The sequence below is a fragment of the Numida meleagris genome, chromosome 12 (genome assembly GCF_002078875.1).
Source record: "Numida meleagris isolate 19003 breed g44 Domestic line chromosome 12, NumMel1.0, whole genome shotgun sequence".
NCBI classification, from domain to species: domain Eukaryota; kingdom Metazoa; phylum Chordata; class Aves; order Galliformes; family Numididae; genus Numida; species Numida meleagris.
Genome location: NC_034420.1, coordinates 5,491,832 through 5,513,833, shown reverse-complemented (window position 1 = coordinate 5,513,833; position 22,002 = coordinate 5,491,832). Strand labels below are relative to the sequence as shown.

At 38.3% G+C, this 22,002-nt stretch overlaps 1 long non-coding RNA gene across 1 annotated transcript in view; it reads left to right on the top strand.

Annotated features, from left to right (window-relative positions):
- Positions 1-22,002, top strand: part of LOC110405247 — a 1,207,595-nt gene that overhangs the window by 507,571 nt on the left and 678,022 nt on the right. The window lies entirely within an intron of this gene.

Genomic DNA, 22,002 nt, shown 5'->3' with positions numbered 1-22,002 from the left:
AGTAACTCCAAAGAGTCTAAATTAACTGTTGTAAATAGGAAATCACACATACTTAATCAACATGTGTCAGTACTGTACATTTTCTATGTGGCTACCATCAAACATTGTAATTGTAGAAAATTGAATAATTCAGCATAATGATGGCTATCAAGAAACATTTAGACATAGAGTTGAGAGACATGGTTTAGTGGGGTTATTGGTGGTAGGTGAATGGTTGGACTGGATGATCTTGTAGGTCTTTTCCAACCTAGCTAATTCTATGATTCTATGATTCTATCATGGAGCTTCATGTCCAGCTACCAGAACTGAAATCTGATGTTCATAATCAGAATTGTCCAGGAAGGAACAACAGAAGTTCTAAAACCCTAAGAGTGCTACAGGTCCCTTTCCCTTTTTGTTTGCACCAGCTCACACTGATATATCTCTTAAAACAGAGCTGTTTCTTATTCGCTGCTATAATTTGCCCAGACTTTGGTTTAGAGACTATTCAGTATTTCTGTATATGCACCAGAGCCTTCGTTTACCAATTCTGCACACATCACATGTTGTCTTCTACTTTAGTCAGACTTGAGGTGACATGCTTGCAATAGTAGGTATGTTTGATTATAAGAACAAGTGTTAATTGAATGATGATTAATGCTTCTTACCACTTACAGTGCATTTCTGAAAATTTAAATCCAGATGTGAATGACAGCAGAAAAAAAATCTATGTTTTCAAAAACTACCAAAGAAAGTACGATTTCTTATTTCCCTATATATTATGCAAATATTAGATCATGGTAACATTTACCCTTCAGGAGAATGGTTCACAGGCATTACCTAATCTCTCTGATAACTATGTCATTCAAGACTACTGTCTCTATAAATATTGATACAATAATTGTGGGTTTGTTTTTTTTGAGAGGAATGGGATTAAAGCTGAGATCTATCAGACTTGATCTTGTGCTCCTCACTCAACCGTGCAAAAACTGAACTTTGGAATTTGTTTACTCCCAATTATCCTTTGTATTTTTAGTCCTAGTTAGCACTCAGCCCTGCAGTTCATGTTTTCAGATGCATGATAATCTCATTATGAAGAGGGAAGAGTAACTTGAAGGAATAGCCACTTGAGAGACATGAGAATTTGAATATCTTTTAAATGTTCTGGTAGCTTCTACCAGAGCTTCTATTCATATTAAATATATTAGATATATTGAAAGTGACATTTCTGTACTAAATATGTTTTTTTTTTTACTGCACTACATGTCCACAACATAAATGATTTTCTTTTTAATGGCATAGGTTTTCTGTAGTTATGGCCTTCACTTGTGTACTTAATATTCTCATTTCTGTCCAAAGTGTCTGTAGATGTAGATAGATTCAAAATTAAGATTTTATTTTAAATTTCTTGGCAATGCTGTCTACAGAGGTGTCTTTTCCGTGAAATGAATGGAGTCCAGCTATTCCCCAAGATAGCAGAGGTCTTAGCTGTTAGATCCATTTTACATGGCACAGCATCATTCAGACTTCCTTGGGTCAAGCTGCAGCATATCAACATTCTCAGCATGTTTCAATTCAGTTAATGCATCGTACCAGGGAACACAGCATAAATAAGCTACTGCTTATTACCAGTCAGCTTGGGGACTTTCGCTGTTTCTCATCTGCACACGCAGACCCTTCCAAGCCCTGATTAGTCACTCTCCAACATGAGTGTAAGTTGTTATATATCAGAGAAGAGCCATCCTTACAGCATTTTCATCAAAGTTTTTCATCACACCTGCTTAGGTTTCCATATTTTTTCTCTGTGACCTTATAGAAATTGCCTGCAGCCATACTACCTTGTATTAAGAGTCTTTGCCTCACTCCCCCTCAGTTCCTTAACTGTACAGAAAAATCAAGAGGAGGAATTAAAGACTACCCAGATTTCCAAACAAAGATCCTGATTAACTGATGTTTTACTTCTGGCACATTGGAAAATTCCTCAGTATGAGTAAAGTTTATATGTATAGAAGGAGTGATTACTTACTAATCTGAAAGTGTGGAATAAGCTCTCCCACCAGCAAAGTTCGGTGGCTAATCTTACTGTTGTTTACTTCTTTTTGTGTCCAATAGTTGTATGAATTTTTAAAAATACCAAAAATAAGACACTGTCATGGATTCATAGATCTTAGGTGTTTTAAGTATCAAATGGAGGGGCTTTTCATGGGCATGAATAGAAAATCAACCCTACTCCATGTTTCAGGAGAGTTAAAATGGAGAAGCATAACTATAATGATTAAAAAGGTTCCATGAAGCCATTTGCAAGATAAAGGCTGTGAATCACAGAACACCATTCAAATTCAACATTTGGCCTATTTTTTGTGTGCCTTCAGTTCTTTTTGCCCTGTCACTGGATGGTGGTGTTAATATAATTGGCACATGGAGCTGAAAACCAAGGGCTGTACCATTTTCACAGCTTGCAGGCTGGAGATGCATTTACATCTTTTAAAAGTCAGCTGTAGCTATGGATAATTTCCCATATGGGTTATGGGATCAGGGCTCCAGTAAAGTCAGTTTTTTTAAGAGTCAATCTTTTTGTGTATTCATTTCTGGCCTCAAGCTGTAGCTCCTGAGCTAGGACCAGAGGGGCACAGTATTTGCATTGCTTGATCAAGCATCTGGAGCTGTGGTTTTCCCTTCCGTCCCCTGGCAGTGCAGGAAAAGTGAGGACACTGCACTTCATTTTGGAATTTATTGGGTCACAGATACAGTGCGGCATTTAAAACCATGGGCTGTCCATGCAGCACCAGAGTGCATAAGAAGCTTAAGAATTACTGGTAACTCATCTAGAAGGCCAGAAGGCATTTTTTAATATTTGTGTTATAAAAATATGATGTAACCAAGTAATGTGTGTAATTCAGGTGCTGACCTTATGTGTATCAGCTATGTTGTGTGTTACATACCTAGAAATATCTGGAATGCGTAGAAAACAGTGACTGAACAAAATGCAAAAAATCTCAGGAAATTATTTTAATCAAATCCACCTGCATGTTTTCTTTGCACAGAAATGTCCAAGTCCTGTTTCTATGACAGTGAAGCCAAGGAATGGTAGAGGAAATAAATGAAAACAAAATCACCTCCAATAAAGTGGTCAAATTAGCTGGGAGGCAGTAAAACACAACAATGGCATCTTGAGCATAAAGCAAAGGTGAGAAAAAGGTAGCTATAAATTAGAAATCATTATGCAGTATAAGAAGGAGGAAACTGCTGGTAGTGCAAAGCATTGAAACATAGTGTTTAAAAGAACTCAGGCATCTGAAGTCCAAATAAAGCACCAAAGCCCTCTCCACCCCCCCCCCCAAAAAAAAATCCCAAACTGATCAGTATGGATAGATTTTCAGAAAATGAAGAATATTAAGGAAAGTGTAAACTACAACTACTAGTCCGAAGCAGAGATTCTGACCTAACAATCAATCCAATTCCTAAAATGTGTTGCAGACACTGCAGCTCATGCATATATACTTCATATAATGTTAGGTGGCTCAGTGGACTGATAATACAAGATAGAGACTATCTTTACAGGCCACGATGCTGAAATTACTGTAAAGGCTACTCCTCACTTTCCATCTGCCTTCCTTGACAGTGACTGGGAAAACCACCTGAGGGTAACTCCTGTTCAGCCAGTAGGTGCAGGCAGGACTTGATGAAGCCCAATGGGCACTGGGAAACACCAAGAGTTTTGCTGCCCCCTTTGGAAGCAATTTTTGGCTTACACGTGTACACTGTGATTCAGCAAGTGCTGCTGAACAGTCCTGCTTGAGGGCTGTTCCTCCAGCTGATGCTCTGCTTTCTGTTTCCCTGGTACTTTGCTCCAACTGTTCGCTTTCCTGTAGTGTAACTCGTGGCATTCCTTACCTGCCATCATCCTGCTGGTCATCTAATTACTTAGCCAGCAAATACAAGGGCTAAATCTTCAGAAACAAACAAGTCGGACTAGCTTTATGTTCTCTGTGGATCTCAAATTCATTTTTTTCCTTAATACAACAGTAACAAATACAACAACAAAAACAAAAATTGCAACTTTTCTGCAGGTAATTATTTGTGCCATGAAGCTGGCAGTATGAGAGGATCCTGATGGCTGAATTATTACTAGAAGAACATGACGTCCATCTTTTGTTAGCTGGGACCCATGCTTGTTTCATTAGTGCTGTCATGACTGGCTGGTTCCTGATCGTGGAAGTAAATGTATGATTCTATGGCTTTCCACAGGACCAGAAAAGAGAGCGAACAGCATGGGTAGGGACAGCAATGCCATTTGCCTTGTCAATAATGGAGACTTTTTTTTCTTTTCTTTGTCTTTTGTCTCAGAAGCAGACTGAGAGATGGGCTCCCAGCCCAATTGGGCCGTTCTCTGGCCAGCAGTGGGATGCCAGCCTAGTGCTGCCTCTGGGGCCGCCTCTTGCTTGGTGGGGCTGAGTCCTGGGGGCTGCTGCTTCTTTGAGGGGTGCTGGAGCCCCCCAGGTGAGCTGTCCCTTCCCTGCCTGCTGTTGCCGCCTGCCCCGGCTCCTGCTCTGTGTACACATGTCTGTGGTGGGGTGCCCTGGACCTCCACGAGGGAGGGTTCTGACACCCGAATTCATTCACAAGTCATCACTTGCTGATGTCAGGCACAACCCCTTGGTCGGTGACCTCCCCGCCCATGGCTGCATCTATTTGGGCACCAGCTTGTGCCTCCCATCACCCTGCATTCTTCTTGGAAAATAAAAATTGCACACTTACTGTCTCCACAATAATCTGTCTTTAGTGATCTATTTACACGTTCTGCAACTAGAGAGATACTTTTTTGCCTGTTCTGTTTTGGATGCAATACTAGTGGATGGCAGTCTTGATGTCAGGCTTGGTTTTTATACCAAGAAGCAGTGGTCTCTGATTTTGCCTCGACTATGAGTGGAAACTTTGGAGTAGCAAGCGCTGTAGGCAGCTTCCCCAGGAAGCAGTCATGGACCAATCTGAGCTCCCATCATCCAGCAGGAAACATTTGCAGTACGTTAGGCCGTATCATAGGAAAGCAGTGGTAACTGAACTTCTGTGTATGTAGAGCATTTTCATTGAGTCCCTTCATGTTTTATATCATTCTTCATATTCCCATTTAACTCCTAACACTGAAAGTATTGCAGAGGAACCCAGTGTCTTCCAAATCATAGAATCATAGAATCATAGAATGGCTTGGGTTGAAAAGGACCTCAAAGATCATCGAGTCTCAACCCCCCTGCCAAGTGCAGGGTCGCCAACCACTAGACCAGGCTGCCCAGAGCCACGTCCAGTCTGGCCTTGAATGCCTCCAGGGATGGGGCATCCACAACCTCCCTGGGCAACCTGTTCCAGTGCGTCACCACCCTCTGTGTGAAAAACTTCCTCCTAATATCTAACCTAAATCTCCCCTGTCTCAGCTTAAAACCATTCCCCCTTGTCCTATCACTATCCACCCTCACAAACAATCGTTCCCCCTCCTGTTTATACGCTCCCTTCAAGTATTGGAAGGCCACAATGAGGTCTCCCCGGAGCCTTCTCTTCTCCAAACTGAACAAGTCCAGTTCCCTCAACCTTTCCTCATAGGAGAGGTGCTCCAGCCCTCTGATCATCTTGGTCGCCCTCCTCTGCACTCGTTCCAACAGCTCCACGTCCTTCTTGTACTGGGGGCCCCAGGCCTGGACGCAGTACTCCAGATGGGGCCTATTATTTTGAGTTGCTGCACTGCACGTGTTATCACTAACAATATTCATGTTACTTTTCCTCTGTACGGCAGGTGACAATAATGATGTTAACTGCTTTAACTCTGAGATAATTGAATGTTTGCTAAGTGCACATTAATTTATTTCAATTATAAAATGGTCATTTTTATTTTTAATGTTCCCCCCAAATATTGAACCTTTAAGTAGTAAGCCGTCATAAAAGGCACTAGGTACTCTTTACCAAGTGTTCACAGTCTCAGATGTTCATGTTTCCTAGCAGGGCATGTATTGTCTGTCATGTTAAATGGAGTCCCCAGAATAGAAATCTATGGTTTAATGGAATTCAGGAAAAGGAGAATTCTGATGTATTGGTATTACAGTTTTTACTTATTGGTAGTATTTATGTTTCATTTTGTGTTGAATCCACTTTCAGTTTTTTTTCTGTTTGCATATGTACTATGTGGTGATACCGAACCTGCTGTTTAAAAGTACAGGAGAATGAGCTTCATCTCCTAGACAACTGCACTTCAAAGGCAGGATGTCTTTATGCCAAGCTGTCCAATTTAGAGCTCCTTCCCAAAGCCCCCTTGAGAGACTTGTTGTAAGCACTAACCTCTTACATGACCGATGGTTTAATGAGAGAGCTGGAGGTTAGGGTGTGGGAACAAGAGAGAGGTAGGAAAATGATCTCTTCCTTTGCTATCAATATTTAAAGATTAAAGTGTGTTTGTATTGCTTATACAGTAAATTGTCAGGACAGAGAACTTGCTGCCAAGGCTGTAATACTGCTTTGAGCTATCCACAGTAGCTCACACACCATTGCTCTCCAGTCAGTTTTGTACTACAGATATACTCAGTGATTGGTGTCACTTGTATTTTATTTGCATGACTGTCTAGTCATAGAAAGCTGTTCTGCTACCTTTGCTCCTGTTCTGATTCCCTAATTGTATTATCTTGACTTTGAGGGCTTAAATGAGCAATAGCTTACTAAAAGATTATGAAGATAAGGTGTGAGATGAGGTCTTTCTGCTACACAGACAACACATGCTAGGCACCAAAGAAATTGAGCTTCTTGAATGAGTGGATAAATTGACGTCTGAAACATGCCTTTTTAACTTCTAGTTTTATAGGCTTCATATAGCCTCTAATCTCCACAGCATTTTGATAATGTAATACTACAGATAAATTGTAACGACCATGGTAAGCTTATGTGAAAAATTCTCAGTTAAAATCCTAATGTTAAAAATTAGTTTAGCAAAAGTGGTTTGCAGTTTGTCTAACATCCCAATTCAGATTTCTTTGTCTTACAATCAGTCTCAACAGTTTCTATTATCTTCCAGTCTCAAATGAATAAATCAGCATCTGACACAGCCTTGTAGATCCTCAGCCCTGTTCGCCCAAGGCAATGGAAATGAAATCAAAAGCTACCTCTATGAGTAGAGGGTTGTAACTTGACACAGCAGAATAATGTTGTATTCTGTTGAATAAAATAAAATTTACCACGAATAAATTGGACTAGATCTACTTCTGATGGTTGTGAATTGGGATTTTTGAGCTTATGGAGGGATTTAATCTCTCCAGTCCATTAAGAATTGGTTTTTAAAGATGTGTTTCATAACGATCTGAAGGGATGTTTGTACCCTTTAGTTTTATAGCCCAAAGTTTATACTCGTAATTGAAATGTAATATATTACCTCTGGCTGTGATAACTCCTTATGTTAGTTTCTGTACCCTAGCTTTTCACATTCCTGAGGATAAAAGAAGAAATAGAATAATAAAAAAAAAAATTCAGCATCCTTCAGTTAGAGGTAAACGTTGTACGTCAACTAAGAGCATTTTAGAAAATGCTAATGGCTTTAAAAATGCATTGTGTGCATAATACATTTTTTATTCATTTACATTTAAAGTAACCAGTGACAGTTGTATCTGACCAATGTATATTGCTGGATGCCTAATTTGCCCTTGATTACCACAAGTACTGAAAAAATTATTATGTTGTGACCTAGTTAAATAGATGAAGGCAAAAGGACTATTCAGTGATAGTACCCCAGGGAATAAATCTGCCCAAGTTACTGAAGCTTTGAAGAAAAGCAAAAATTTTGAGAGCTCGCTGTAAAGTTGACAGATAAAATCACTATAATGGAAACAGTGGAGCCTCAGCTGAACAGGAGAATTAGCAATTTAAAAGGCAGCAGCCTTGTGTTGTGCGTCAAATCAGTCACTTTGCTTTACCTCTGTAGTGTGTAGGGCACAAGAGGGATCTAGCATCCTATGTAACAGTGCAGCTATGTGCACTGGCTCCCTAGTGGAGGATTGTCTGAATCCTGTGAAACACAACCCTGAGGTACTGGAGACTTGGCTGTATATATCTCAGTGACAGTGTCATAGGCAGGAACAGAAAGGTCGAACAGAAACTCTCCTGACAAACTTCCAACCTAGGGATAACAAAGAGGGAAATGATAACAGTGAGGGTGTGCTTGCATTTCAGTCCCTTTGAAGGACTACACTTTATAAGTTGTTGCAAGCACATTAACCACTTTACATTATTTATTCCTATGAGAGTTTGTAAGGAATAGTTAAAATGGTGGTGGTTTTTTTTTACATAACTATTATTGATATCATATCAGCTGTATGAGTAGCAGAAGAACTGAAGAAAGTGAACTAAATATAAATAGGACCTGTAAAGAATGAAGAGACTAATAATGTGTATGAAAACTTTCCTAAGTTTGTGTCAACTCCACGCCAGCTTACACGTCATAAAAGTAAGTCATAAAAGTTGTTCCCTGCTGAATAGGCAGCATGTATGTTGTATTTACTGTTCTCCCTTTACAAGCCATAGATTCCATTTGCTAAGAAATCTGTAATGAGAACACATTCTATGATTACAACATGGTGATTTTAAAAGGCTTGTCCTTTTTCTGCAGTTACTTGACAGAAAATAAAAGCCTGTAGTTAATACCTGAGGCATGCTTACTTGCTTTTATTTGGCTGTGTAGACAACCTGTATTTTTTTATGCATAAACTGGAAATAAATCTCTGAATATAATTTGATTCTGAATTCAGAAATACTTTATAGGTGTCCACAGTAGAGTAGATTCATTGCCACTTACTTTAAAAAGAGTCAAAAAAGGTGTTTTATATATTTTATATATTTATATTTTGTTGTTATTTTTCCAATTTTTGAAAACATGAAGAAGATAATAGAACTGTGGAAAAAATACTGCAGGACAGATGCGTAAGTAATGGCAGCAGTGTGGTTTGTAAGTGCTGTGTTTTCCTACTCTCGTGTCTCTGCTGGAAACAGTGAAGCGTCATTTGGGCCATAAATGGAAACAGTGAGATATATAACTAAAGCATTTCTGAATTAGTTCCGGTGTTTCTGGGACAGGAGCCATATGTGGGCACTTTTTGCTCATGGAGTGCCAACCAGCAAAGAGCCTTGTCTCATGCAAGCCAGCAGCTAGCACAATGCCCAGCTCCCCTCAGGAGCACTGAGCTGGTTCAGAGGTGTTCAGCAAGCCCCAAGCTGCAAGACAGAAAATAATGTATTCAGCTTCTTGTTAACAATACAGCTAAGGACTATGGTACCTTTCGGTACTCTAAATTATCGTCAGCTCTGAAATCACACGTGAATGGAATGACGTGGGCAGGGAGCGGTGGACAGCAGTGGCTTGTGGGTGGAGAAGCGCAGTGCAAGGAGCAGTGCATTCTGCCATGTGTGCCCCAGCATTTGCCTCCACGCATCTCACAGTGAGGTCTCAGAGAGAATTCCCGGAGTCTCTCCATCCGCCAGGCTTCGCTTTCTTGCTAACAGGGTCTGCCAAGGTGACAATAAATTCTGCATGTGATAGGGTGTAATATGAGCAAATGGGAACGGCCTTTTGAAATTCATTTCACAGATAAATGGAAAGGCACTATATTACGTTACTGATCAAGTCCTTCAAAGATTGAACATGTCGATTAACACATTTTAATTAGTATTTAGGGGCTAATGTTGCCAAATCCAATTACAGGTTTGCACACAGTTATGGAGGTTAAATATTTGCTGTAAGAAACAAGGCGCATGTGCAGCAAGGGAGATATGTTGCCAGTGGAATGTATCTGAGAGATACTGTCAAATACTGCATAGAGAGCACAGCCGGGGTGCTGTAATACATCAGCAGTTGTCAAATGGCAGTTAGTCAGATGTGCAAGTCATCATAGATTGAGATCACACGTGGGTAAATATTTAAGACTGCTTTAGCTATTTTGAGCACTCATCAAGAAAATCAATCTTCTGAAAGGAAGGGAGCTTCTACTGAAATTCTTGGTCATATCTCTACTGAGAAGAGGGACTTGAGTTGTATCGCTCATTTTTTCAGTCTACTTGAAGTCTAAGTTTCAATTTTAACAGAGGGTTTTATAACCTGCAAAGCCGCAGATATAGCAGATGATAAATGGCAAAATTGACGATTTACGAGCCACTGCTTTTCCACTGCAGTGGATGGCAAAGCTGTTTGTTGGGTGGCTTCTTGTAACTACCTATTGAGTATTCTTCTTTGTTCAAAAGAGCATAACTGGAGGGGTCTCTCCCTGAGCCTGCTGTGGGCTCTGCACCAGCAGCCCGGCAGGAGAGAGGCGAACACAAAGGAACAGAGGGAGAAAGAGCGCTTGTGTTGTGAGGTGCTGGCAGAGTGTGAGCCCAGTAGGGGTCAGGCCAGGCTGTGGGTGCTGGGTGGTCTGCAGATGGGCCCAGAAACCAAGAATACCTCCTGTGGGATTCATTTCACCTGAGACTCACTGAGCTGCAGAACTGCAGGGTTGGAAGAAGGGTGCAGCCTGCAGGGCAGCGGTTTACAGCAGTCCTCAGGAGGGATCTCTCTGAGAAGTACTGGTTCTGCTTTGATTTTCTTCAGGATTCTCAACATTGAAAGCATCAAGTAAGAAAACCAAACAAGCACTTCTCCTCTTTTGGGTAGCTCTGTTGGATAGTATTTATTATAGTTGACTACATACATTTTCAACGGATCTGTCACAGTAAAGAATGTTAGACCGCTTATGGTACTTAATCCCTAGAAATATGCTTCTGGAGCCAGTGCTACAGTAACTTGGCAGGGAGGGGACTACCTAAACTTGCACACTTACCTCCTGTAATGTGGAAGTTGTAGAAGTAACAAAAAGTTAAGGCCACCAGCGTGAGCCTTCCAGTGCTGAATTGTTCAGCACAAATGGATTTTTGAGAAAGTTGCAAATAGTCAAAAACAGAATGAAAACCAGAGGACATCAGAAGCAGCGATATCAGCTTTCTTTTCCGCTGACCTGAGGTGGTTGTGGTTGACACAGGTGGTTGTCACCGCCCATTTGTCTCTCCGTTCTGGCACTGCTCTGTTTGTGAGTCTTTAGTTCGGGGTGTGTGTGTGTGTGTTTGTCTCTTATTAAGATCTGTGCACAGGATCTGTGTATACATGCATAAGAACCTGATGATCAAGCCCCTAACCAAAAAAAATGCCATGCGGGAGTCATGTTAGGTGGCTCAGTGGACTGATAATACAAGATGGAGAGTCTCGATGTCCAGCTCGGTTTTTATTCCAAGAAGCAGTGGTCAGGGTTGCTACAACCAGGGCCCCATTCAACCTCTCCTTGAGATCTTCCAGGGATTGGGCATCCACAGCTTCTCTGAGCAGCCTGTGCCTCACCGCCCTATTCAGGCAGTTCTGGTTCCGGTCCCAGAGAGATCAACTCTTTGCCTGCTGCTTGCACTGTAATGTTTTTAGAAAATATTTTATAAATACATTTGTAACCTTAATAGAATATTTTGATGTCTTCTGTTCTGAAATACGTAGTTCCCCAGTCTCTAAGAATTTCCTTGTAACAACAACATCAACGGGAGGGTAAGCTAATATAGCTGTGGCTCTAATAGACGTTCAGGTGTTTTTTCTGCAGCTTTTCTGTATGTAGTGAGTGTGAGTTTAACAGGCCAGGGCTCTTCAAAATGCACTCAGAGTGAGCAGAGAATATATAGTGAGACTATCCTTTACCAAAATGCTTGATCCTCCTGAATAGCAAGGATATTAACTTAACTAATGATCCTTTAAATGGGTATGTAAAATATAATTTAAGCTACTTGCAACATGCAAAAGAGAGGTGTCATTTGTTACTGCCAAGCTCACTGGCATGTGGAAATCAGAAAATCATTAGCCTTGATAGAAATAGTTTAATACAGCAGGGAAGAGAACACATTATTTAGAGCAGTTAAATGGCAATTGATGTAACTGCTGGGAAAATGCAGAAAAATGAGTGTGATATAGCAAATGATAAATACTGCACTTAGAACTTATGCATGCAAAAAATGAAAATCTTTCCTCATTTGCTGCGTATTTAGCCCAGGAGACTAACTTTTCTAAAATGTAACATTCAGAAATCCTAATTTTTGTAACTTTATTTCTAGACAAGCCTCATCCTTTTTCTGCGCATGGAATGCCTTATATTGCATAGAGAGTAACTTAGAGATCACATCTCTCATTCTGTAATTGCAGAAATACATTAGTGAAAGACATTTTCACATACTTTAACATTTACTAATAGCATTCAGCAGTCCTATTCGTGATGACGTCAGCTGGCTCTGAAGTGAGTTTTACCAGTGAACAAACGAGATCCCATTCTTAGGTATGTGAAAATGATTTTATAAATCTTGAGGAAGGGATTTGACAGGGAATGCAAATGCAATTTCATCTTTCTTTGAGGCCTGTTTTTTAGGTGAGAGTGGTGTAAATTGACCGAGATAACTGAGAAGCAACTGTATTCTGCTTCCCTAGAGCAAAGTTTTATGCACTGCTCAGGGCAAGCTGAAGCAACAAATGCCTTGTTCAGTATGAGTAAAATGTAGCTGCATAAAAAAATTATATTAAAAAGGGAAAAATTATGTCAGCATATAGTCCTCCTCCACATGTGTTAAAAACAAACCAAATGAACAAAGTAAAAAGCAAACAAACAAAATGAGAGGAATAACCTCAGACACCACCATGTCCACCCCCACACAAAGCTATGCCTTTCTCAGCAGAACTCACTATGTACTTGTCAAACGTGCTTTTCTGTGTCACTGAATTTCCTCACAAAGGCAGGTTGCAATGTCAGGTTTCTTACTGTGGCTGTCTCCTTTGAAACTTGTAATGGACACAGCTATGTGATTTTAGGAACCGCTGCAGAGATGTCCTCCTGAACTTGCAAAAGCTTTATACCTGCCATTGTTTTGGAGGGTATTCCTGCATTGTGCCGGCACAAGAGATCAAAATGTAGCCTGTTGCTTTCAATATCCATTCTTATCTTTAATTATAAAGTGGCAAGTTTTCTTTAGAGAGAAAGAAATAATCAAATATTTGAAATGCGTGAGTATTTGTCTGAGCACCTATAGATGTTTGTGTAGCGTATGATCTTTTGTCAGCTCTGATTGTAAGTGAAATGTGACAAGTAACATTTGACTGACTGGAAAGTTTGTACTTAAGAAGTAGTTAGCCTACACAATATGCTATTTTACTGCAGTAATGTATACATGGTAATTATCTTAGATATTACAAATTATCACCAGATTTACATTTGCTAGAGATTCTGTTATATGTGAAGACTGCTTAGAAAATAGTAAAGTGAGAGGTATTTCATCAATACAACAAAATGCTGTTAATGACCAAAAGTATCATTTCCTCTATGAAACTGCTCTAAGTAATGAAGTTGAGAAGTTGAGTTTAATGAAAAAATGTATAAAGTGAGTTAACCTGTTATAGGTTTCTATATTAAAAATATATATGTTTATTTATTCTTGTTATTATATACTTTTTTTCCCTTTTTTTCCCTTTTTTTCCCCCTTATTTTATGTGTTTGAGATCTTAGAAGCCCTTGAGAAGTCAAATTGAATTTTCTTCACAGATACTATGGGAGTGTGAGTGAGCTCAGTTTTTGTCCCTGCTCCTTTCTCTCCCACATATTTTTTCAGAAATATGATGAATAAATATCCCTCTAAGTACTGACTTGTTTTGCAGAAAACAAGAGGTCACTGAAAAAAATATCTCATTTCAAAGCTTTTTCTGGAAATCAAGGAAGAACTAAATCAATGCAAATAATGGATAAAAGTGTTTTGAAACCTTTAAATAGCTGCTGTAATTCCAAGCCAAGGACATGCAAAATATCCAGTGCTCTTCACATCTGTCTGACTCATTCTAGCCATGCAATCTGTTTAATGGGTAGAATCAAGAAAGATTTTTAAAAAGGCTCTTGACCTATACATTTTTTATCTATAAATATTTGCCATCCTACAATGGACCAAATTTCCAATGATGTATCATTAAGATTCTTATCACTGTGTGCGCAGTTCTGTGTTTGTAATTGAGGTGCATATCATTTTGTTTAGAAATCTGACTACTTATCACAACTTGGAAGCTCTGGGTAAGAGCCCATAAATCAGGTACCTCATGTTAAAGATTTTTTCTGAACATTTAAGTAGTTTATGAGCTCAAGTAATTTTAAAAGATAACATATTCATAGAGCACCTGTTTTAAAAAGCCTTCCCTCGATGTCTATACCTATTGTGATTTTTTTTTTTCATGTGCAAGTATTACCAGCCAGTATTTTCTGCAGCCACTGTGACTGGGAATTTATATTATCCAGAATAATGTAACTTCATATAGCATAAATTATCCCTCTCTTTAAATTTTTGGAAAATTGTAGGCTGGAGGAGTGAGCAGCGGTCCAGCAAAAAATGTGCTAATCAAATGCTTGGTATGCACAAAGCAATATAGAAACCTAACAAAACTCAGGACAAACGATGACTATCAGAGAAGTAGAAGTTAAAGTTTTTCTGTACTGCATGCCTAGTGCTGTTCATTTGGTAAGTCTAGTGTAAAAAAGAGTGAAGATTTGAGGTGTTAGGTACATTTGTGTTCGTCTGCAGAGACAAGACCGTGCTGGTGATTTTTTTGGGATGTTGCCTGCAGCTTTTTGTACCATTTGGATCAAACCAAAAAGAACTGAGGGTAGTGTGTGTCTGATTGTACCATGCCATAAATTTGCAAGAAACAAGTTTTAGAAAACACAATACCCATGTTTTCACCTCTTCCTTACATTGTTAATGCTAGCATTGATGACAGTGTTTACAATATGAGCATCTATCTGGCTTCTGTTTCTTCCTCCCATAAGCCCTCCCAAGTAATTTTCGACTTACTCTTGCAAGATTCCTGAAAATAAATTCCAGCCAGGAGAATGCTGCATGCCAGCACTGAGAGAGAGGCTGCATTTCAACCATGCACACCAGCTGTCATTGAAGCATAAGCCAGTCAGGTGGTTCTTTCTTGGATAATAATAATAAACCAATGTAGTAAGAAAAGGATTTGTAAAAGGGGAGAAAAATGTGCTGGGAAGAAAACTGCAGGAATGTGCATGATCCCACAGTTCACGCTCATAATTACTATTTTGTTGTGTTCTTACCTTTGAAGACATTTTGCATCTCAGAAGTATTGTGACCTAGAGCTTGAAAAAAAATGATGTCAAATTATTTTATAATTATTATCCTTTTCATAACAATGCTTTTATCAAAACATCCCTGCTAGAAGTCTTGGTTCTATTCATTCCTATTATTATACAGAAATAATACGGACGTTTCCTTAAGATGCAGTAGTCTGATGGTGGTTTAGATGTCAAAACTAGTACAAACATTGCAATTAAAACAATATTCATTTTGAGATTGATTTTTTTTTCCCTTGTAAGATTCTATTCCTTTCTCCCTTTTTTGATCAAATTTGCTTTTCAGGCTTCCCAAGAGGAAAGTGATACTTAGCTCACACCGAAAGTAATGCCTCTGATTATTTCCATGGAAACTACAACAGATACAAAGAGCACAATAACACTGTTTCACAGAGGAAATTCTAAGCTACAGAACACTATTTCTCAACAGAGTCACCACCATTAGCTATGCATTTTCACTATGCATCATCACAAGAGCCTACATTCCCTGACTGCAAAAATCTGCACTAGAAGAGATGACCCACTCTCTCATTCACCACTGCGGCCACCATCTTTCCCATCATCAACACAATGACTATTCATTATTTACTTACTAAATTTTGATACTGCCTATTTCAGGAAGAGTTCCTTACAAAGATTCATATTTTTAGGTCAAGACACTGAAAAAATTTAAGTGCTGTTGTGGCTATTCATACAATTTCCCATTTTAGTCAATTTATTTAACATTTCCTTTTGATTCAGTATATTGCATAAGGGACCAGCATAATGAATTCTCTTGCCTCTGAAGACAAATAGAATTTACTTGCACATTTCTTGCAATTAAAAAGATAAGTGTGGATTTTCTACATGGAAAACATTGTAGATCATAGACTATGACATATATTATCTACAAAATTGGTCTTTATTAGTTCTGGCGCTTACAAAACTATTCTTAAGAGTAGGCAATGGAGGTTACTAAATCAAAGTATGTTAGCTAATTGTAAAAAAAAAAAGGTATGCAATGATGAAAAAATTCTATGTGCTCAATCAAAATAGAAAATGTAATGGTAAATGACAAATGCTCTTAAAATATTATGCATACTATGGAGATGCTTGAAGCTTTGCTAGGCTAAGATTTCCTATTTTTCATACTATGTTTTGAGGTGTTAAGGTGTTTCTTTTTTTTCCTGCTGATGTGACTCTCTCAAGCACGTATTAATATGAGAAAATTCCTTATTCTTTGAGATTTCAGCTATGGCATAGTACACAGAAGGATGAGTATTTGGGTAGTATTTGGTTAGCATAGCATAGAGATTTCTCAGAAGAAGTTTTCTTCAAAATGTTTAGTAATTATCATAAAAATTTTATCATACAAATCTGGTTGTGAAAATTGAGAATGAGACAATGATAAATGATATTTCTAAATTTCTTTTAGTAGCACCCCACATTTGAAAATGAAAGAATTTTTCTTGTGAACAAGCTGAATTGTAAATTTAAATTGAATAATACAAAGTGTCATATTTTTTTCATTGGCATTTTCCTATGTATTATATACACCTCATGTTGCAGAATATGACATGAAAATTAAATAACGTTAGAAATATAAGGGAGAGTATTTTCTCTGTAAAACCTTTGTATTGGAAATCCTATGCTCTTTTAGGAAAAAATAATTTTTGAAAAAAGGAAGAATACAGTATTGTGTCAGTATACTCCAAGTCATTTTAATCAGTTCCAATGGTAAGAATAAAAACAAATGCTTATAATATTTACTGAAGGTATTACAGATAAGGATTCCGTTAAAAGAATAATAAACATGAACCTATGGCAGAGTAACATCATTATTTAAAAATGTGGGTTTTTTTCATAAAAGAAGAGATAGAAGGAATAAACTGTGACTTTCCCTTTCCTGTTTTCTCTTGCTTCTGCAGTTTTAGGGTATTTATTTTGTGTGGTCCTCCACTGACATGAATGGGATTTGCCTGGAAAGGAAATACAAATAGCAAATATTTGCAATAGTATTCTTAATAAATAGTGTTGCTGTTGAACAGTCTCCTTGGAAGTACATCTACTGTCATGATGGACTGAAAGAACTTTTGGACTGATCCTTAATTAAGTCAGGAGCGTCCAACCTTTTGGCTTGCCTGGGCTGCAGTGAGTGAAGAGGAATTGTCTAGGGCTGCATCTGTGAAGAATACTCCAAAAGTAATGCCTCCTAATTAATTCCATGGAAACAACAAGAGCTACAAAGAGCACAATAACAGTATTAACAGAAAATTCTCAGCTACAAAACACTATTTTCCAACATGGCTACTGCCATTAGCTGTGCATTTTCACCAAAAGTGAGCAAGAACCTGCATGCTGCTCTTATCAAAATCTGTACCAGCTGAGGTGACTCGCTGTTGCCACTGTTGAAATGCAGCACCCACTCCCTCCCTGTGCTGACATGCACTATTCGGTCTCCATAAACATTCAGCAAGCATCAATGAATGTCAGTGTGTGTAATTTTTTCCATGTGAAGAAAATCAATTTCACACCTTTGCTTCATACGCACTTCCATGTCAGAAGCCATTTTCTCAGACTGCCCCTCTGCTGCCATCTGTCACAAAGCAACAAAATGTAATGGAACGTTGATGGGAGGGTTCATCTTCTACTGCCATCCCACCGACATCCACCTCTGACGTTGCTGGCTGAAATCACAAAATAAATAAAAAAATATATGATATAGTTAATGTACATAAAAATGTACATAATTAGCAAAACTTATTGTAATTTTAATATTTTTTTAAATTTTTAATTTTTTTTTATGTTTTCATACAAACAAGAGAGAAACAACCATAACACTAGTGGGATATGTGACCCTGTTTTTGTGAAACTAACGCATCAGACTGGTTCAATGGCAGTGGCTGCAATTCTCAATGAGTTTTCAATCCGAGATTTTTGATGAAATTTTACTCTTCCTGCGCTTCATCCTTGAAAACATTTGTTCACAGATGTATGTACTACCAAAAAGTGGTGACATGAATAAGGCATGGCTGTGGAGTGAGGGATATTTCTCTCTGGTAATATGACGTCCAATTTTTGATTGCAACTCCATACATCCATTTGAAAATTCCCAGGTATTGTATTTATGTTTACTGAAAATTGAGTTGCAAATAAACTGAAAAAAATGATTATTTTTTTGGCATTCTTGAAACCTGTTCTCAAATTCCTTTATCCAAACAGAAAGCACAGCTGCATTTTGTTGCTGTTCACAAGACTGTATTTAGCCAAAGTATCAAAATCCATGATTTTTTTTCACATAAGTCAGTGCTGCACTGCATCCTCCCCATGCGCTGGTTTCAGCCCAGCCAGTGTTAATAGCACGCCGATGTTCTGTTGGTGATGAGTGACGATTGCGTGCCATCACTCAGGCCATGGGTTGGACATGGCTGAGTTAAGTAATAGCAGAAGTGTGGGAAAACCATTTTAAGTGCCAGGTCTGAAAGTCTAAAGCCAAAGAATAATCCTAAAAAAAACGCAGCAAGGAAAGCTTAGCTCAGAGTTTGAGAAAGAGTGAAAATAACAAAACTCTTGGTAAAACTGGAGCTGCTGCTGCCTGCTGCAGAGAGCTGTTCAGCTCTTCTGGCTTCTGCGAGTCCCAGTAGGATTCTGTAGACGTCCGACTGGAGGTTGGAGGGTGATACAGAATGACAGTACAAGAATATAAAAAAATTACTAGTGGGTTTCTGAGAACTTCTTTAAACCGCATAAGTCATTTCTGGATCTTGGTTTGTGTTTTTTTTTCTCTCTATGAACAGGTGACAGAAATTTTTTTGAAGGATTCAAAATTTGCCCATCAGGTCAATACATTTTTACACATCTTTACACATGGGCAATGTGAATTCGCCTGCTTTTACAGTTGGAGAGCTTCTCTCACAGCTCTTGTGAGCAGGGATATTAGCACAAAACATATTCTTATTGCCTCAAGCAAATACTTATTGTTTAGTTAAGGATTAAAAAACTGACACACTGGATCTGTCTCATGAGTCTGGCTTTACTACCATTTTTATTCTAATCAAAATTGTCTGCTTCAGGGAAGATCAATTAAGAGTCACCTTCCTCCAAGAGTCTGGAGGCAGTTTTCGTAAATTAATCAAGTTCCCAAATGCTGCTGTGAAATAGGTAGAATAATACTTCTTTTAGGAGTGAGGAAAGTGACACACTTAAGTCACATGCCTTGCTTAAGGTCACCAGGTGAAATCTTTGGCACAACTCATTAAAAATTTTCCTGTCCCGTGTTACTGCATCCTTTGGCTCACACTCTCCAGCAATTTCTTTAGCATCCAGTCAAATCAAATGTTCTTTCTTTGACATCTATTTCTCCACATAGCCAACTATTCCATCAATATCAAGAGCTGTTTTCAAACTCTTTTCTAGTTCACTCCTTCTGCCTGACCATTTAACATTTTGAAGGTCTGCTTTCAGAGTCCGCCCTACCAGGCTCTCCTGGTTCTGCAAAACGTTTTGCTTCTTTGAATGACTCTCCATTAGTAATTCACACGTCAAATGCTTCAGAGAGTTTTCCCAGCAAAACAGTAGATAATCAGAATATTTTATTTTCTTTATTCCTGGAATTGTTCTTTATAATTTTTATGCTTCGCAAATTATGCCTGCCAAAAATCGGTACTTTGAGTTCGTGAACGTAGAGAAATTATAGGCCATGCTTGTTTTCTGCTGTTTACACTTGATGCTGCCTTCCTTTCAGCACTATTTATTAGTGGTGTTTTTTGCTTTTCCTTACTTTTGCCATCCTTTCATTTCTCTGCTTGACGCTCTTTCAAAACTGTGACACCCTGTCTCTGGCTGACAGGACAGGTGAGTGTCATTCCTTGAGGAATATTCTTCCCTGCCTCAACAGAGGAGGATGGATAGAAATCCTTCTCCAGAGAGACTAAACATATCATTTATTTGACGTGCTTAGCCTTTGCTGACCAGCCAGAATCCCATGAGCCAAGGTTTGTATATGGGTGATAGTGTATTACCCTCTTGTTGCTTTCTCCCCAGCTCCATTATGTTGTCCCTTTTTAGGGAAGGAGTTAACATTTTGTTGCATGAAAGACTAGAAAAGCAGAGAACTGTGCCTTGCATCTTTTTAGTGAAAGGATTAATTATTTAAAATATCTTTTGAGCTCAATTTTAACAGTACCTTTCATAAATTTTGGAATATTACCTATTGTAACTGAAATTATTGCATCAAGATTTATGAAAATGAAGCTCAGTCCTTGTCTGCGCCTACTTTCTGTAGATTGATTGGCCATATTGTTATTTAGCATCTGACAGAGCACGGAAGAATATTAGGCATGAAACATTAATCAGGAAATTATGCATTGCTTTCACAATTAATGTGCAACTGGACTTCACTTTGTAATATTGTATTAGCTCTTAACATGCAAATTATTGTAGGTAATTACCTCATTTTTCAGTGGCCATTTGATGGATTGAAGTTTCATGCAGAATGTTTTGTGTAATTTAAAATCTTGCAATGATTTGCCTCTTTCCTTTTTGGTAATAATTTTAGTTTTCTTTATCAAACACCAGGCATGAGGAGCCTACAGCACTATAAAACCTAACATACAAAATTCAATTTTTCAATTATTTTAACTGTAACTAGAGTTGATAATTTGGTCAAGTTTTGTAGTAAAGATGTCTCTTGCTGCTGCAGAATGTTCAAAACAATAAATAAATTAATAAATAGCCTGTTGTGTTATTTATAACACATTCTTTTTATTCTGTGATATATATTAATGTATTTTGTTCCATACTCTGTGATCAATCGAGTAATATGTTTCAACTGGAACAATACAGTTATATGATTAAATGTTAAAATCCTTCAGTAGCTTTAAGTTTAGCAATCTTGGGCTTTTCTGTCTTTTTTTCCTTTTCTTTTCTTCTTGGTCTAATGTTCACCTTGCTGCATGTCAGGAAGTCATTATCTTAACATATACAGTATATTAGCAGGCCTCTGACCTGTGGCAATATTTTGACATATGTGAATACCTCTGAAAATTTAGATATTCTTTCTTCATGTTTTCTGATCTAACATGTCAAATAGTCACAAGTATTTGTTGTGATCTAGTCTAGTCAAAACCCTGCTCCTGTAAAATAGCTCCTCCATAAAAGTCAAGCAATACAATATTGAATGCCTATATTTAAATAGATTTTAACAGATAATAAAACTCTTGAGATTAAAATAGTTTCATTCACTGAGACAGTTTGCTCTGCAGCATGCAATTTGTGTCACATTATGTAAAATACATTAAAAAAAAGATTTGAAATAAAAGCACAAATAAAAAGTATCTTATAAAATGAAACCACGTCAAGTAGAGAATGAAAGCAGGATATGATATTCTGCCTTTAAATATTGTCTCTCTATGGCTTTATGTTCTCTCCTGCCTGTGTGACTGTGACACTCAAATTTCAAGCCCTGCTGCCAGAATTTCTCTTCTCCAACATCTTCTATACTTTTCTTTTCCTATTTTAAGAGAAAGCTAAAGAATTAGAGTATGTCAAGCATGAGAGAATTGCTTTTGCCTTGGTAGGCAACTGTTTGGCATTTCACACTATATGGCTACATCGCATAGTTGGCTTAACAGCACAAACTTCTGTATCGTGTCTGTTGTGATAAGAGCTTCTGTCTGTCATTTTCTCAGAAAATATTTAAATTATGTTTTTCTTCCAACTAATGCTGGAGCAGAAATTCTAAGTCACGGCTTGAAGCAGTGATGGAGCACCTGGTGGGAAGGCAGGGCCAACCCAGGGGAGCTCAGGTGCATGCAATGCTCCTGAGTGACCGGAAGGGGTGGAG